This window comes from Hibiscus syriacus, unplaced genomic scaffold, assembly GCF_006381635.1.
Source record: "Hibiscus syriacus cultivar Baekdansim isolate YM2019G1 unplaced genomic scaffold, ASM638163v2 tig00111213_pilon, whole genome shotgun sequence".
NCBI classification, from domain to species: Eukaryota; Viridiplantae; Streptophyta; class Magnoliopsida; order Malvales; family Malvaceae; genus Hibiscus; species Hibiscus syriacus.
The window spans coordinates 3335232-3355194 of NW_024063022.1; the positions used below are offsets into that span (position 1 = coordinate 3335232).

The window sequence follows — 19963 nt, forward strand, 5'->3', positions numbered from 1 at the left end:
TGCAGTGTCATCCTCAAACAACCATACTTCCTCAACACGAAGGAACCGCGTTGTCTTTAAATTATCCATATTGACCAGACTTTCTCAGCGAGAAGGAACAACGTCATATGAAAATGTCCAAAACTCTTCAACGTGGATGAGCAATGTCATCTTCAGTATCAAATTAACTCTAGATTGATCCAACTTCCTCAACATGAAAGAGATGTGTCATTTTTTAAATCCTCTTTTTCCAGACAAATAATTGGAGCTCCAGATGCGGAGCAAACATTATAGCTAGACCAAATTAGGCCATTATTTATCTTCGCTTCGTCGTTGTTTGCACAATAGACGAGCAAAGAGGGGCAACTGTAATACCTTAATTTTGTCCAAAAATTAAATAGGGGACAAAATGTAAAGACCAAACTTACAATTATACCATTTGTAATTTGGTGGGGCTTTAAAAGCCAATCAGAAAGCTTGTAAAGCCCCCCCCCCCCCCCGCGTTTGTAAGCCCCCTGGTTTTATGGAAAAATGAAAGAAATATGGGCCTCTCTCCTTAATCTCCATATTTATCTCTTTTTTATGCTTATTTTCTTAAAGTATTAAGGCAAATATGGTGAGGATGATTCGATCGGTGGTCCGTCGTCACTTGTCTGGGAGGTTGGTGGTTTATCGTCGTACATCGGAGAGGGGTGTGAGTAGTTGTTGGTTGTTGATTTAGGGTGTTCAAATGGTGAGATTGATGTTTTGTTAACCGGTTTAGGGTGTCGATGTGCGTTTGATAGGACTATTTCGGGCTTCTTTATTTCAAGTTGCTTATGTCTAGGTTTGTGGTTAAACCGACCATCGTTAGGCCGGTCGGAGATTTATAGCGGTGTTGATTCACGGCTAGGGGGTGGCCACACTACAAGAAAATATACCTTTAATGACACACGAACGATGGCACGCGCTAATTTATGACTTGCAAAACATGTGTGTCATAAAAAAATTTCATGTTTTTAAAAATCTAAATGATTTATGACTTACAATAATGTGTGTCATATTTAATAGTCATAATCCAACAAAATTACAAAAACACGGAGTATAGTTTTAATTGTGTGTCATCTTTATGAGTCGTATTCTAATTTTCCCCCTTATTTTCATCCTTTCCCGCTTGATCTTCCCCCTCGTTAACAAAAGTTCACGCCGCATGTGTTTCCCCCATTTTTCTCTTTTTCCCCTTTTTGTCTTTGCAACCTCCCACTGGTTTGGCCATTCACCACAACGCAGTTGAGGGAGTCAAAAATCAAGGGTTTCCACAGGTATTCCTCGTTTTCTATTCCACCATTCAATTTGGGTTTCCACAGTTATTGGTGTTATAGATGCAGAAGTAAAGAGAAGGGTTATGAGATATAAGTGAAAGAGGGTTTCTGTGATGGGTTAGGCATTACTTCTGATTTTTTGTGATGATGATAGTATGTTTTTTCTATGAATGTTTTTCTCCTTTTTCAGAAAATATCTCACATTAGTGTTATTTCCATCTGTGCGTAGTTGGATGAGCTGAGACAAATATACGAGGAATTACAAGAATTTCTGGAAGAGGCACTTGTTAGTGTATAAAGCATTTATATTACGAATTCAAAATACCATTTATGGTTCTTACAGGTATATTAACATAAATTATCATCCTCACAGGTTTCATTGTTAGAGCTTGAACAAGATCCTCATTTATGCAAAGAGAAGTTTGCCCCTAGTATTGTTTATATTCATCAAATAGGTGGGTTTGTGTCTCTTCGCATATCCATGTGTCAAATCAATTCCTGTGATACTAAACATAATCTTACTCTACTGCAAGTACATCTTAATTAACATTTAGCATGATAATTTTTGTTTGTCTGTCGTTGGATACTTGATGTGTTTTATTGAAGAGAAACCTGATGATATTGCACAAGCGAGAATTGAAGATCTTGAATTTGCAGTAAGTTGATGCATGCATTAGATGGCTAGCTAAATTAGTAATTGTCTAATGTTAGATTTTCAAGGCTAATTAAGTTGATATTTTCATCATATTTAAATGGTTGTGACTGTTACTCCCACTTTTATTGCATCTATTAGAGAATATGCTATGGAAACTCAGTTTTCTGATGCTGATGGAGAAACAATAATATTTTTTTTCGTACTCCAAAGACACGAGAATTACATAACCTTCTTGGAGACATTTATCATAAAGTTCTAGGTATGCTTTGTAATTCATTTCTAAGTTGTTAAGTCCAGCTGTGTTATATATTTACAAGTTTCATTTATAAAAAAAATATTTACAAGTTTCATCGAGTAGCTCATCTCAACAAGCTGTATACCAGCCCATGCTGCTCCTAGCAAGTGAAAGGTCATGTTAGTTAACAGGGTAACGTGATTTTAGTGAATTTCTTTGTAACATTAATTCTTAAATTCATTAACGAAGATATGGAGAGGGCAATTATCAGAGACTTGGTCTCACACGTATTAACGTTCTCAACACATTTATACAAGGCTGTGAACTTTGTGTCTGAACTTGATTGGTAAGAATCATAAAAGGTTCTCTTTATCTCTATTTTTCTCTATTCTCTAAACATAAAAGTGTCCGAGGTAGTTGTGTTACTAACAATAATATCTTTATATTGATGTTAGCCTGTTGTCATTGGCAATGGTTGCTCGCCAGAATAATTATGTGAGGCCTACTTTAACCATGGAGACCATTCTTGATATACAAAATGGAAGGAAGGAACCATCTACTTACAATTTTACAATGCTTTCTTAAAAAAATATCAAGAGAATTATTATTAAAAGTGACATCATTTTTTCTCTAATAAGAAATAACAACTCCATACTGGTCTACAGGCATGTTTTACAGGAAATGACAGTAGATAAATTTATCCCTACTGACACAAAGATTCTTGATGAAGGTAAGTTGAGTTAAAAGTTCAATGGTAGCATGTAAAAATCTCAGGAAAATGCGTCTCATCTAGAAAAGCATGTTCTGAATATTTCACTGTGAAGTTCTTCCCGCCCTCTAAATTAAAAGGTTCTATTATTTTCAGGAAGGATTCATATCATCACTGGTCCTAATTATTCAGGGAAAATCATCTATATAAAGCAGGTGAGTCTGGTGTACTTTTCAAGTGGAAGCATATTTGTAAAAGGCGTGTGATTCTGTGCGTGCATTTGCCAAGTTTTGATGGATTTATGTAACTATACCTATTTGAAATACTAAATTCATGATACTTTGGAGATAAATACTTTAGTAGCCTACATAATCATCCATTTATTGTACTTACAAATTTATGGTTTTTCTAGGTGGCTTTAATTGTTTTTCTTTCTCATATTGGAAGTTTTGTACCTGGTGATGTTGCAACAGTTGGATTAACTGATAGGTAACTTCTTCTTGTTGCTAAATTCATTCTTAAAATTATGTATCTCTGTTAGTATTTTATCTGGTATGTTAGTCAACCGTGTTTCCCATTTTCATAGGATATTCTGTGCGATGGGAGGCAAGCTTATGACTGCATAACAGTCCACTTTTATGATAGATCTACATCAAGTGGGAATGAGCTAAGGTACACTGATTGATATTGCAATTTTGGATATTTGCGTATAACTGATTTTTTTTAATGGATATTTGAGGATTTGGACAGTGCAATTTTAATTGACTGGATTCGGAGTGGATGCAGATATTAACATCTGATATCCACTATTCGAATCTGCTTTACTTTTGTATCTGGTTCTGAATCAGATATCCGAATCAGTAATTGCTTTACTTTTTACTTTTGTCATACTAAATTTAGAGATTTGAGGGACTCGTATATTTGGTATGATTCAGATAATAATATTCAAATATAATACAAATAATAAATAGATTTGGATTTTAAAGTAGCTTTGTAAATTTGAATTAGAGTGCTATAAAAATTTCAGCTTTTGTCATCTCTTATTTTGAAAAGAGTTTTGGGTCGTTTAGGAAATTTCCACTTTTTAATGTTGATGGTGATAATTTCACAGGCAGGCAACTTCACGGTCTTTATGTTTTGGTGGATAAAACATAGGATGAATTTGGTAAAGGAACCCTGACAAACGGTTGGTGTCTACTCTTTAACCTTATAGCACATATATGTAATTTTTGGTTATGCAGTACAATAAATATGTTCATCGAGTTATTGTATCCTTTTGAATTTAGATGGCATTGGTCTTCTTGGTGGGACTATAACGCACTTTGTCAACTTAGATGTTCCACCGAAGGTTTGTTGATCTGTTCTTCCTCCCACAAAAATATCAACTATTGTTATAATCTGATGGGTAGATCGAATCTACTATGTCAACAAGTAAAAAATGTTTTGCTATGATGTTGTTTACCCCCACTTATTCCATCTCAGAAACATGTTTTGATATTCTGATTTGAGGTTTGACATTGAAAATATGGAAAAACTTGGAAAAGTAATATGTTCATAGCGAAATCCATATCGAAATTCATCCTTGGTAACATATGTGTGTACTCTCATCTGGAGCTAAGTAATAAAACTCCACAATTTTTTGCTCAGCTTGTTTAATTACTTGGCTTTAGCATTCTCCTCTGTTCATTTCCAAGCTCAGGAAGGTATATTTGTTGTTTGGCTGTTGATTTAATTGAAACATAATATTTATGGTGGTTATATGAAGTTATGAAAGAATTTAAGCGAAATTGAGTAACTTATTGAATGATTGGTTGTGTGTTTACTATAATAGTTATCAATAAACTATTGGGGGCATGCGGTATTTGTATTTTGCAGGTTCTGGTGTGCACTCACTTGACCGAGTTACTTAATGAATGTTGCTTACCAAATGTACACATTACTGTATTCACATAATTAATGGCATGTTCATCTAGAGAGGAATAAGGGAAAACACACGCACATGCATACACTCTTTGACCTTTTAACTTATTGATCTTACACTCTTCCCCTTCTACAACCATTTTTAGTCTGAGAAAATAAACTTTTACACCATGAGCGTGCTATGGCCATAGGAGAACTCTACAAATGTTAAATACATTATCTTTCTATACCGGTACAGTTCTGTTGCATTTACATCCAAAGTTATTGGCATCACAATAACGTGTTAAAATCTTCCAATGATGACTATAACTTCATAGCATTCATCTCGGATACACGGACAAAGATACACAATTGGGGGTACATCATGTACACAATCATACTAGGATTTTCAAAAAATTATGAGTATGGCAGGACACAACTTTAAAAAAATTATTTATAAAACAATATACAATAAAAATGTAAAATTGATACTTATTAGTTTTAATTATTTTTAAAACATATAAAATTGATTTTTAATCGATTTTTAAAAATGTAAAATTGATACTTTTATTTTATTCTTTTGATATGTCCCTGTGTGTTCGATACATATTTTGCAATATCAGAGCTATATCTGTGTCCAACATTTGGATACTCCATGTCAAATAGTGTCGTGCATCATAGCTCTGTTATGCCCTGAAAGGTGATGGCAGCCTAGGACCCTTATAAATTTCTTGCTAGTGTTTGTTTGATCTTAATTATTTCCAAAGACCGGCATAGCTTGTGTTAATATGCATCTTATACCGAGCCAGAACTATTGGTTTTAATGTACTTGTATATTGTTTAATTCAAAAATCAAGATAACAATGATATATGCATTCTTGCAGGTTAGTTCCCGGAATGCAGCTCTCAGCTATAGTGAATTTCCTTCCTCTATTTTTTTATTCTCTGTAACTTGGGGATTCATTTAGGAAATCTTTACTAAAAATCATATCAATTACTTCTTCTATCCTGCATGACTAGATTGTGCAGTACTAGCAGGTATGCTAAGAGTTTATAAGACTGAATTTGTTGCCATTTCATCACTATTTGCATAAAAATGATTAAAGCATTTAGGTAGTACAAGCCTGACCGGATCAGCCAATTCAAACAAGACCTAGTTGGTCTAACGATTCAATCATATAAGTTGAATAAAAAATTAAGAGCCAATAAAAACTGTAAACCAAGAGCCTGAAAAACTAGTTAAAACTGGCAAAACCAGACTTTCTTTTTATTAAGTTTGGACTTTTAACTAAATGCTTTGGTTTATATTTGCTTTTGTTCGTATATGCTTTTGTTCATTTTTGCGTTTGTTCATTTTAACGAAATGTTTTTTGTGTCAAACTAGTCAATTTGTGAACCCATCTACCAAATTTCCGTCTTCGCCACCTGACCACATACGAACTGACTCCAACTAACCACTACCAGTGAAGATGAAAGTATGAAATTTAGGATCTTTCTGAATTTCGATGATCATATATCCACACCTTTATTCTTCGTTCTTCTAAAGTCATTATAAGCAATTACCGTAACAATACGTGGAAAAAGAACACGATTATCAAGGCTTTTGTTTTATATTCTTTTGATTGCCCTGTAATTGTCTTTATAAGACCTACAAGTTATTTATATTACAAAGTGTTTTTAATTAGACTTAATATTCTTTGCTTGTTGTAGACCTTTCACAATATTGGCTAAAGGTCTTTTTGGTACTGCAAGATCAAGCTTGTTTCTCTCCACATACTGTACTTCTTCCTGGTGAGCTTCAGTGAACACATATACTTCATTTCTCTAGCTTAAAGAAATTTCCGGTTTTGATATGTAAGAGATGTCCATTTGGTATTTTGGCATCTATGCAAATGCTTCTTAATTGCAATTCAAATAGGATTCAAGTTCACAGCGTCTTAGGCCTAAAAATCTTGGCCAAACCACTAACCTCGGTTTGAAATTCCTCCAAATATAACCAGCCAAATAGTGTCCCAGTACGATATGATTAACCCGATTCAGTTGTTCATGCCATATATTTTTTTATTGAAAGCATAGACATCATTGATTTTCGGATCATATAGTGCATAATGTTATTATTCGTGTTGATATTGTTGTGAACAAAGTTGGTACTTTTAATAATGCTATTAATTTGATGACTTTGCATAATGTTATTATGCTTCAAAGAATGCATATGTAAAATTGGTCATTTTAGTACTCTTTAATAGTTAATTATATACTTCACTTTAAATAAGTATAAATTATATACTTATTTCATATTTTTTTACTTAGGTTGGCAATGGGAAGGAAGAATACACGGATGATGACATTGATGATATTCGCAAAGAATGGGTATCTTATGTGGCAAACTTTATTATGTTGTGATATTTTGTATCGACATATGATTAATACAATATTTTTGATAACTTAATGTGAATATATTGTATGCAAATGGATTGCTTATATATAATATGATACATAGATTTTACTTTATGAGGCATTAAATGTGATTTAGTTTAATTATTTGTCAATCTACAATATATATATGTATATATATATATATATATATAAATATATATAATTTACGAAATACAATCACGACACACGAACGTGTGTCATTTTTTTAATGACGTGTGCTTCAATGACATGCAATGTAAGTCATACATGCGTGTCAGAAATTTATGACACATAAATATGAGTCAAGCAGATTTATGACGGGGGCTTCAATGATGCTCAATGTAAGTCATACATGCGTGTCATAAATTTATGAAAAACAAATGTGTGTCATCTTAATTTATGATAGTGGCTTCAATGACGCGCAATGAGCGTCATAAATGCGCGTCATAAATGTGCGTCATAAATGTGCGTCATAAATGCGTGTCATAAATGCGTGTCATAAATGCGTGTCATAGATTCATGACACACAGTTGCGCGCCATCTTAAATTCATGTCGGTGGCTTCAACGACAAGCAAATGTGTGTCATCCGCACCCATAGATGACACGCAATGCATGTCATTAAAGGGGTTATTTTTCTACTAGTGCCATGCTCTTTGGGGGTTCACCAACGTGAAAAAGGAAGATAACTAGGCTTTTTGGGGTTGTTTTGCCTTGCTAAGGCGACTTCTCTAGCCACGCGCGTCGTGGCCGACATTAGTTGTGGGGATGTTGTCGGCTGGAGTTCGGCGGTCGGTATTGGTATGGTTGTTTGTAGTAAGATGCACTTGTGAAGAAGATGCTTCACGGGTTTATGTTTAGTTTAAAACTTGTTGGTTGCTTTAAAATTTTGGGTAAATTAAATTTTGGTCCTTCCTATTAGGTGTACTATCACATTTTGGTCATTATTTTAAGGGAAAATCACACGTCAAGTCCTCTGTTTTGTTATGTTATCGTTTTGGTCACTATCGGGGAAAATCACCTTTAAGCCTTATGTATTCTTACCTTATTTGCACTATGGTCACTTATTTTTTATTTATTACGAAGGTGCTTGTTGATTTTACTAACTTTTAATTTGGTCGTTATTTTGCTATGTTATTTATTTCAAGTTATCTACTAACTTTTATTTTAATGCGTATTAACCACTAACTTTTATTTTATTGCACTCTAACCATTGTTATTTTTTTTTGTTTCTAATATTCAATTCGACCTTATGGTGACCCGATCCGGGGTATGATCCACATTATTATGGTTCAGGCTCTGCTAACCACTAGCTTTTATTTTATTGCACTCTAACCATATTTATTTATTTATTTATTGTTTCTAATATTCGATTCAACCTTGTGGTGACCCGATCCGAGGTATGATCCGCATTATTATGGTTCGGACTCTACTACCCACTAACTTTTTTTATTTTTATTTTTTTATTAATTTGTTTTTATTATTCGATTCGACCTTGTGGTGACCCAATCCGAAGTATGATCCACATTATTATGGTCTGGACTCTGCTAAACACTAACCGCTAACTTTTCTAACAGTTAATCTTTCTAACCGCTAATTACTAACTGCTAACCTTTTATTTATTTTTTTGTTTTATTTTATGTTCAAATCATGTACGACCTTGCGACGACCCACCCCGAGGTATGACTCACATTATTTATGGTCCGAGATAAATATTAAAATTTGATACTAACATTTTAATTTTATTTCATTTTATTTCTGTTATTTAATTTTATGCACATTTAAATTTGCTCCTTTTTATTTTCTTTATTTAATGTTAGTGTTTATGTTTTACTTGCTTTAATGTTCTAATCGTTTATTTCTTTACCTTTATTTTTCAGTACTTTAATTTTATTCATTTAATTATTGTGTTTTATTGTTTGTTTATTTTACTTCTATAATTTAATTTTTGCTTTGTTAGATTTTATTTTCTTACATTTTTACCTGGATATTATCTCTTTGTTCGTATTATTTATGTATGTATATATTCTTTTCTCTTTGTAATTGGTTTCGAATGATTGTACAAAATGTTGTTTCACTCATTTTTAACGTTTTTTACTTGAATATTTTCAAGAACACTTATTTGTAGAAAAAGCACTAATTGGTCAAAGTAGTGTGATCTGACATGGCATTCGAACGAAATGTGAACTTGAAATAAATAGAGTTTAGTTTTTTAAAAAGTAAAATAATTCATTTTTATTCAAATGATGTGATATGTGTTTCTTTAAATAGTAATTTATTTTATGCAATTATCGATAGTTGATTTATATCCGATTTTTTCTTTTTTTATAACGTTGGGGAGGAGACATTTCTCGTATAAAGGAGAAATAAATGGGATAGCCTTCCCATTGGAGGATATGCAAATCCCGTGATTTATTCTCAAATTATGAAATCTTCCCTAATAATTAATTCGAAGCAAATTAATTAAACTTTAATAAATTGATCATATTCTAACTTTATATTGGATTTATAATTTCCACTACCACGACAATATATAAGCGACTAAGTACCAATTTTGGGCGCTGTGGGGGTGCTAATCCTTTCCCACACGTAATCGACTCCCGGACCCGTTAAATCAGATTTTTTGTAAACAGAAACCAACTTTTATCTTTTAAATTATTTTTCTGAATTGTTTAAAAGATGTTTTTAGGTATTTGGCTTACCTAACCTAAAGGTCGATGGCGACTCCAATTCAAAATTTTTAAATTAATTCAAAATTGTCAATTTTTTTTAAATATAGTCATAATTGTTTTTTTAAACTTAAATGTTTTTTCTAAAAAATGGTTTTGACAACTCCTTTCACCAATATTATTCAACATTGTTGGTGAATCTCTTAACTCCATCATTCGCAGAGCAATCGAGACAAATCCTTTTAGTAGTGTAAAAGTGGGATCATCTGGACTGGCAGTCTCTTATCTCCAGTTTACGGATGACCTTATTTTATTTTCGGAGGCGAAGGGATCCAATGTTCTTAATGCAGACACCCGTTTTTATCCGGGTCTACAAAAATATTATTATTATTATTATTATTATTATTATTATTAACTTTTTTTTACATTTTATAGGTCTCAACCCGAAACCCAACACTCAAGCCCCAAACCCAATTACAACAATCACCCGAGGCCCATTGCAAGGGACCCGATCCAGCAGCTCAACAGGATACGACCCGAGATCCAACCCGATTGACTGATTCGTTTAGCTGCTGTCACCACCCATGCCTATACCCCACGTGAAGCACCACCAACCGAGCAGATCAACATGCCTTGCCATCCCATCCTCCACGCCACCAACCTACAACAGTCATTACCCCTTCACTAAAATACCAAGCAAAGTCAGAAGTTTGTTTGTTTTTTTAACTAATACCTACTGTAAAATCAGGTATAAAACCCGATTCAACCAATGCAAAAGGATTCTCCATTTTTTCGAACAACAATAAAACAAAGGCTTCTAGAATTTTTTTTTTCTATTATTCAAAATGAAGCAAATATATACCAAAGCTAATAAAAAAGAGAAAGAAAGAATTCTCATCCATTCGATCGACGATGCTCACGACATTAGAGGGCTTTGTTTGTGAATCTGAACGGTGAGAAGGGAGAGCACACCACCACGAACAATATATCTCAAAAATGGGGATGATCCAACGACGGATGGAGGTGGATCGGGGAGAGGAAAGTCGAATGGTCTTTGGCTATTTCGTGACAAACAGTGCCTCTTCTAACAAAAAAGTACCCCAGATCGGAGATAGGGAGGCTGAGATAAACCTCAAAGTGTAATTTGGTGGCCATTGGCCACCGACGATGGCAATTACGTGACGACGGACGGCGAAGGTGAGTGGTCGGCCACCCACCGATTCCTAGAGAGAGGGGATACCATCTCTCTCTAAAAATATATTTGCAAAACGGTCACCTGAAGGGATTGTTTTTTTTTAATTTACCCATTTCTTATGCATGTTATATATTTTTGTTTTAATAGCAGTTTTGTCCCTTTACTTTTAGCGTGTTTTTGCATGTTAGTCACTTGCATGGACCATTTTTGTGTTTACCCATTTTTGATGCATGTTATGTATTTTTTAGTTCAATATCTGTTTAGGTCCCTGTTGCTTTCAAATCTCACCCGTGTTTTTAATTTTTAAGGTACAATAGCATTTTAAGTCCCTGGACATTTGTAAGGTTTCATTTTAGCTATTAATGGATTTTCATGTCCTTTTGATTTGGACTTCATGTTTATTTCTTGTTGCTTTTTCTTCTTAATCTATATGTTGATATTTATGATGATATTTTACATCAAACCCTAAATTTATAATATTTTATTTTTAGTCCTTACATGCTCTTTAATATTTGTTTGGTTTAATGTTCTAGTTTGCCTATTGATTATTGATTTAGTTCATTTAGGTCATTGGTTGTGTTAGTAAATTTATTAATGTTTATGATTAGGTTCCTGAATTTGTTAGACTTAGGTTTTAGTCCTTAAGCTTTATTATAAGGAATAAATGCTTAGTTTATATTATGGATACTAGATTTTTATGTGAGTTCATTTTGATCATGATTTTTAACACTTTATTACTTTGTCCTTTTTTATTTAAGCATCTTATTAAGTTACTTTATTTTTTATTATTATCTGAATCATTTAAGTGATATTTTTGTTTATTCATTTTTTATGTTTAGTATTATATTACATGTAATTATATTTGCTTGGTATCCCATAATTCTTGTATATTTGAATATTGATTATCCTTGTATATTAAATTCATATTAATTGATCTTTTGTTATCATTTTATGCATATCTCATATTTGATAAAATATTTTATTAATTAATTCAAACATTTTCAAGAGCTGTATTTGTAGAACGGGCGTAGAAAGTTCACTTGATTGAAGAGTTGCAATTTGATACGACGTTCGAACGAAATGAGAGCTTGAAATAAATTGAATCTATTTTTCGTGCTAATTAATCGGTTTTAATTCAAATATTGCAATGCATGTTTGTAAATGGCAATTTAAGTTATTTTATGCAAATGTCGATTTTCCATTTATATTTGATTCATGTTTTTTTTAAATCAATGAGGAGGGAATATTCTTTTACTGATAAGAAATAGGCGAAATAGCTTTCCTAATGGAAGATTGCTAATTTCGAGAATTCTTTTTGAGTTAAAGAATTTTTCCTAACAATATAAATAATTCGAAACAAATTATTAAATCTTTAATAAATTGGTCATATTTTAACTTTATTTTCGTTTTATGATTTCCACCATTTTATGATAATTTATAAGCGATTCAGTACCAATTTTTGGGCGCTGTGGGGTAAATAATCATTCCCCACGCGTAATCGACTCCCGAACCCATTAAATCGAATCTTTGGTAAACACATACCAGTTTTTGTCTAAAAAGCGATTTTTCTTAAGATTGTTTTTAAAAAACGTTTTTAGGTATTCGACCTAACTAGCCCAAAGGTCGATGGCGACTCTTTTTTAATTTAATCCAAATCAATTCAAAATCCGTCAATTTTTCAAATAAAAATCATAATCGTTTTTTTAAAAGAAAACATAATTGTTTAAAAAAAAATGTTATAACACTTAACATCTTGCGAGTCATGAAAGTATTTGAGTTAGCCTCAGGGTTGAAACTCAATATTAACAACACAAAGCTATCCGCTTGGCCAACGATGCAACTCCAAGGGGATGTGGAAGCCCATTATTGATAAATTCAAAGTAAGATTGAATGGTTGGAAAGAGAAGCTATTATCTTTTGGTGGGCGTTTCATGTTAATGCGATCGGTTCTAACAAATCTACCGATATTCTTAATGTTCATTTTCCAAATTCCAAAGGGTATTGCTAAAAAGCTAAATAGGATGGTTGGTAATTTCATTTGGGGTTCGACTTCATCTCGCACCATTCATTGGGTTAGTTGGAAGTGCATCGTTAAGCCTAAAGAATTTGGGGGCCTAGGATTTTTTGATGTAAATATCCACAATAGATCCCTACTTAACAAATGGTCGTGGAGATATGGATTAGAACCTAATAGTATGTGGAGGAGAGTAATCGATGCGAAAATGGATGGCAATCCAAGGGTTATACTGCCAGTCTCGACACATCAAAGAAATGTGTCATGGATATGGAGGAATATTTCTCGGCCTGTCCAAAACCGAGAAGATGTTTTTACGCACAATCTAAGATTCATCCTAGGCGATGGTGGCAGCATAGACTTTTGGAATGACCCCTGGGCTTCGTCGAGACCACTAAAGGAAGTGTTTCTGCGAATTTATGCTCATTTTTTGTTGAAGGAGGGTAAAGTTAATGAATTTGGCCTTAAAGAGAATGGAGTTTGGGACAAGTTCATTCGCTTACGTAGACCTTTATTTGATTGGGAGAGGGATTACTGGCTTAACTTTTTGAATGTCATTTCTAGTGTGACTAATCACTCAGCAAGCTCTGACTGTTTGAAATGGGAAGGGAATTCGTCAGGGCTTTATACTCCAAAAACGTTATGCGAGAAGGTGTCATGCGATAGATCCTCACCTGACAGTTTGTGGAAACTAGTATGGACTGGTTTGGCTCCACCAAAAGTGGACTTTTTCACAATCCGGTCTGGACTGCGAAAGCCGGGTATTACCGAGTCAGATTTGATTCGCTGTGTTTTGTGCGACAGTTGCGATGAAACAGTAGATCACCTTCTTTTCCACTGCAAAGTCTCCTGGAATATTTGGTAGTCATTGTGTGGTCTATGGAACATCCATTTGGTGATGCCAGAGTCTCTAAAAAGTCTACTGGTCATGTGGGAGAAAGCATCGATCAAATCATCACTCAAACCGCTATGAAAGCTTGCTTTCCCAAGTATAACTTGGTCCATATGGATGGTGCGAAGTGATGTAATATTCAAAAATAAAATGTGTGGTTTTCAGTATATCTTTTATATAGTTTTGTTTAGAATTGGAATATGGGCAAATAGCTTATGACCGACCTCACTAGCATCCATCAACAAATTCACAAGATCCCCCTAGCATTAACCATTTTAACTGAATTAATTTAGTTGGTTCAGTTATATCGGTCATAACCGAAAATGAACACCTCTACTATTAGTCCTTCAACTAAATTAGTATTTAGAAAATGTAAAACCCATTTGATTAATAAACTATACTAAATCCTAAAGAAAAGTTGTTGTTGGCCATGATTCATGTGTTTTTTTGAATATGGTTTTGTCACCGTAATTTAAAAAGAGATTAACGGTTTAAAAAATGCTTAAATAAAAAATAAAAAAATCAATTGAGTCTTATAAATGAAAGTGCACCTAATTAAATCTTTTCATTAAAAAATGAAATTAATTAATTCATTTTGTTAATCAAAGTTATTATTAATCAATAACAAAAGATAATAGAAGGGATCAATTGATTTTTTGATTAATTGATAAAATTATAATTAATTTTAATTTTTTTCATTAAAGCATTTTTAACCCATTAACTTTTAATGTTAATGTAAAAATAATATAAATCATGGAATATACAACAACAACAACAAAATCCAATTCCCATATACAATGGGATAAGGGGGAGGTAGGGTAGTAGGCTGCCCCCAACGCCAGGTTGAGAGTAGCTTCCGTGGAAGACCTCCGACAGTCAGAAAATTAAAAATATAGATAAAATGCAAAACATGTATAAATAAATACATAGTTGAACAATATTCATATGCAGTCATAAATATCATTAATTAATATCATATGCGCGTTTGAAATGGAAAGTAATCCCTGCAAATAAATCCCTGCGAAAAAATCTCTGCATATAGACAGAAACGTAAGACCCGACTAAATTTAAAAGTGAAGAGAATATTACACAGAAGTCCACGATAGCAAGCCCAGTTCTAAGCCTTCATAAATACCAATAACAGAAACGTATAAAAAGTAGAATTCATAGAAATTACTACAAAGACATTAAAAGAAGACATATATGATACACCCTAGAGATGATACACGTAAATATTATAGTTAAATGTATCTTATTCTATGATTTATATTATTTTATGTTAACACTGATAATTACAAGTTAAATTTCGGGTCCAACTTCAATTATAGTTTTATAATTCATTCAAGATTAAACTCTTATAAATCAAAGGGAAGAAATCAATTTACTTATTTCATTAGTATTCTATTCATTAACAATCATATTAACCAACAACGACTTATTTATTTGAAGTTATTAATAGATTTTTTAACTGAAGTAAATGAACGCACTTTGATTAAGACTTCAATTTTTGTTTTTTACGAAAAGTTTTTAAACCTTTAAAACCAATAGGTTAACAACGTATAATTAAGAAATTGAATCAATTAAATTAGTTTGTAAACATAATAAAATCAAATTAAAATTTACAATAAACGACACATGATTATCACTTTTTTTTTATATTTTGTACATTTTTTCTCACTGAATTCAAAAAAATATTTAGTTACTTTCATTTTTATTTAATTAAGATATGATCACCTAGGATTAACTGTCATTATACCTTTAATGAAACACTGATATGACATAGTGAATTTATAAAATTAAAATGGATAAACTATACAAATAGACACTAATGTTAGATTTATTTTTCATTTTCCCAACTAAATTTTCAAAAGTAACAAATTGGTCACTAAAATATCAAATAGATCTTGAACAACGATTTTGTATCTAATCTATTCCAAAAGCTTTTTAATTTTTTTTCTTTATCATTCAAAATATTCGAATGTTTCTTGTCCAAAAAAGTTAATTTCTATGATTTATTTTTAGAGTTTAAAAAGTATATATATATATATATATATATATAGGAAAGACTTGAAAAAATTAGAAAGCTTTTGGAAATTAGATATAAAGCATTGTTAAATGACCTATTTGATGTTTTAATGACCAATTTGTTACTTTTGAAATTTTAGTGGGAAAAATGAGAAATTACTCAAACATTAGTTATCATTTGTGTAGTTTATCATTTTTAATTTTATAAATTTAGTATACCACGTCAGCATTCCATTAAATGTATAACGACAATTAATACTCAGTGACCACATCTTAATTAAGCAAAAACAAAAGTGACCAAATATTATGTTTTTTTTATTCAGTGAGAAAAAACGTATAAAACTTAAAAGAAAGTAATCAATCATGTAGTTTATCCTAAAATTTATTTTTCAAACATAAAATTTTATCTAGTCTTTAAATATCATTTTTTAATTTGTACAAATAATTCGACTTGAATAGTATTACATGTTGTAATTAGCTAAAATATTATTGTACAACTTTAATTTATTTTTGGAGTTAGAAGTTACGTCTTTATTTTATTTCCTTTTCCTAAATTATTGTTTTCAAAAATCATATATTGTCTTGGTAATTAAAAAAAGTAAAATACCCAATTGGTCTCATGATTATAGGATATTGATTTATTGAGTATTTGACCATTATTTTTTTATACTCGATCATTAAAAGTTATAAAATGGTTTCCTAAAAATATGATGTTATTTTGTTGAGTCCTCCGACTATTAAAAGTTATAAAATAGTCACCAGACTATTTATATATTCCAAACTTTTCCTTTTCCGTTAAAAAAATTATGAGCGTCTGAATTGGAGTTAATTTGTTGACTAAGATATGACAAAATCTTATCCCACAACCATTTGAGATGTATTTTGTGGATCAACTCTTTGTTTACATTACTTGATCAAGTTAGTGCTTGAAACATTATGTCATTGATGCAATGCTTGAAAGAAACAGTGGTGCCAATAGACATAATTAAAATACAAGTTTAGCATATCCCAACCAGTAGATTAACGTCTAACTGAGACGGTCGTCAATTTTTTGAAGAAAAAGGACGAGTTTGGAACATATGAATAGTCAAATGACTATTTTATAACTTTTAAAAGTTGGGAGACTCAACAAAATAACGTCTTAAAGTTAGGGGTCATATGTGTACTTTACCTTTAAAAACAACATTTTCTTATATTCTGTACTATTAACATATAGATTTAATTTACGCCTTTTGAAGAATTAAATAATATTTGTATTCAAATTGTGTGTGAGAAAAATACAAAATAGCAAAGAAACAACTAAGATGAGATGATTACAAAAAAGTTTACAAAAGTGATCCTCCATCTTTATAGTCTATGAACTCCTTCATCTCCATCTGCTAGCTTATAAATATCTAAAACCAGAATCCAACCATTATTTTAAAATTTAAACCTTAAATCTTAGATTAAATTTTTATATAAAAATTATATAAATCTTAAAGAGAATCGATGCTTGCAAGGAGATGGGAATTTCTCAAAAGAGGATTGATTCCTTTAAAGCATTATCCATGATCTTAAAATCTTAGAAAAGCAATAATAAACCAAGCTGGGCCAGCACAATGTCAAAGATTTGGCAAAATACAAACTAGTCCTCCATCTATTATAATTTACATATTCCTTCATCTCCATTTGCTTGCTTTATGAATACCAATAATCACACCCCGATCATTACTTAACTCCAAATAGAGATAAAAAGAAGAATGATGGAAACAAAAATGGTGGGCAAGTGCCATCTTCACCGGGGAAGCAACAAGAAAACTCATCACCAGGTTTTATTACTAATAAATAAAAATAAGTTTATAAGCTCAATATGTGTCTTTACTTATTGAATTGGTTCTAATCCGGTTTTTCATCGTTGTTTTTCATTTAATTATGTCAAGTGCTGGAGGAGGAAGAACAAAATGCTTTCCATCTAGGACGAAAGGAGAAGGAGGCTTCATGAATATGCTAGCTTAATTTCCTCTTTATCAATTACCTACTTTCTATATTTTCAGTATTCCTTATTTCTGTTCTCAAATCTAAAATTTTTTCCTTCAAAATAATTTTTCTTTCTTGTTATTTTAAATTTTTTAATACGGTATTTCCCCAATTTTCATTGCATGAAAACATATAATAAAAATTCAAAAAAATGTCGAATGTTAAAATTAATCTAAAATTATTATTTATTTCACTGTAATTGATTTTAAAAAAATATTTTCCTCGTCTTTTAGCATTTGGTTGGCAGAAAATAAATTGATAAATATTGTAATTATTTTCTTTCAACAAAATTTCCTTTACATTTTCCTTTACAAAATTGATCAATATTTGCTTTAGTATTATAATAATTTATTAATCATATTATAATAATACATGGTTATTTTATATTTTTATTTTAATAATATACAATAAATTGTGAATAAAATTAATATTATTTATTAATTTTATAAAAATATTATTAAATTACTAAATATCTAAAAAATATTTATTAATAATTTTTAAAATATAATATAATATTTTATTTTATTGGTTGCTCTCCCAATTGGTTTTGCCTTGACTATTTATGTTAATTTTATAATATTATGATTATTTTAATAAGTAATTAATATAATGTATAATATTTTTTTATATTAATATAATATTACACCCTTATTTTAGTAAATCATTAATATATTTTATTTATAAAATATAAAAAAATATTTTAATAATAAATTTTAAATAAATAATATTAAATAAATTATTTTAATATTTTTAAAACAAAAATATTATATTTATATAAAAATAATAGAGTAAACTACTCCATATACAATTGAACTTTAAACAGTGACTTATTTATATAACAAAACTTTTTTTTCAATTATAACATTTAACTTGAATTTTACATCCAATTATGACACTTCGTCGTTAAGTCAATATTTATTTATTATTATGTTATTGTTTTTATTATTAATTAAAAAATATAAAAAATGAGAGAGAAAAAAAGAAAGGTCAAACAAAAAAGGGATAAAAATCCCTTAATATCCGGGACATTCAATGTCCCGACAGTTGAACTGGTTGTTGTCACTATCTCCCTGCCATCTCTACTGCTACTGTCTATATTAAGCATCTAACATGCCGAACACCCGTTAAAGCCTTCAGTTGTACCATGCCTTGGTCACTTTTGATATAACCTAAAATGGTCAACAAAAAAGGGAGCTTTTGGTTGGAAAAAAAATAGAGGGGAGGTGGAGAATCGAAAAACCATTCGAACCAGGAAGAAAATAATCCATCAACAAAAAGAAAACAGAGAGGTGCAACGATTTTTCGAAGTAAAAAATAAATAAAGTGAAATCGAGAGAACCTGGTGAGAAACTTTGTAAGCGAAAGACAAAAGAGAGAAACCCTCTAGGAAACCAAGGCCTTCTTTTGAAATAAGCCTTCATCTTTGTAATCGCCTTCGACGAAAATTCTGAAGAGAAATACAATTTTTTTACTTAGATATACTCTATTTGGAGCCTCCTTTATTGAAACGAAACTTGGATTCGAATTTAGGAGATAAAAAGTAGTCGAAGTGTTTTGTTATCTTTTATGTTATCAATGAATGTTGGACGGAGTCAAGGTGCGACGACCAACACGGTGGAGGATTATCGTTTTCTGAGTTCTTGGATGAACACCAAAAACTCATGAAGAACGTTCAGAATATTTGAGGGTATATTTTTTATCTTTCAAATAAAAAAAATGAGTAAATGAAATGTTTCAAAAAAATGAGTCATATACTCATTAAAGAAAACCCACATTATTGCCTTTGGAGTGGGTAAATTCTCTCCTTGATCCTTTATAGTTTATCATAGTTTCTGATTTAGTCCTATTTTATTTTGTGAGATTTTCACGTTTATTTTGATTGTTGTGCTTCGTTTCATCTTTTTTTTTTAATTTCGTCCTTAATTAAGCTAATTTGTTGGTAAAATTACTATTCTGTTTAG

The 19963-nt window shown here is 31.2% G+C and overlaps 1 pseudogene; it reads left to right on the plus strand.

Moving 5' to 3' along the window:
- Positions 1-592: 592 nt before the first annotated feature.
- Positions 593-5086, plus strand: LOC120156225 (annotated as a pseudogene).
- Positions 5087-19963: the final 14877 nt, after the last annotated feature.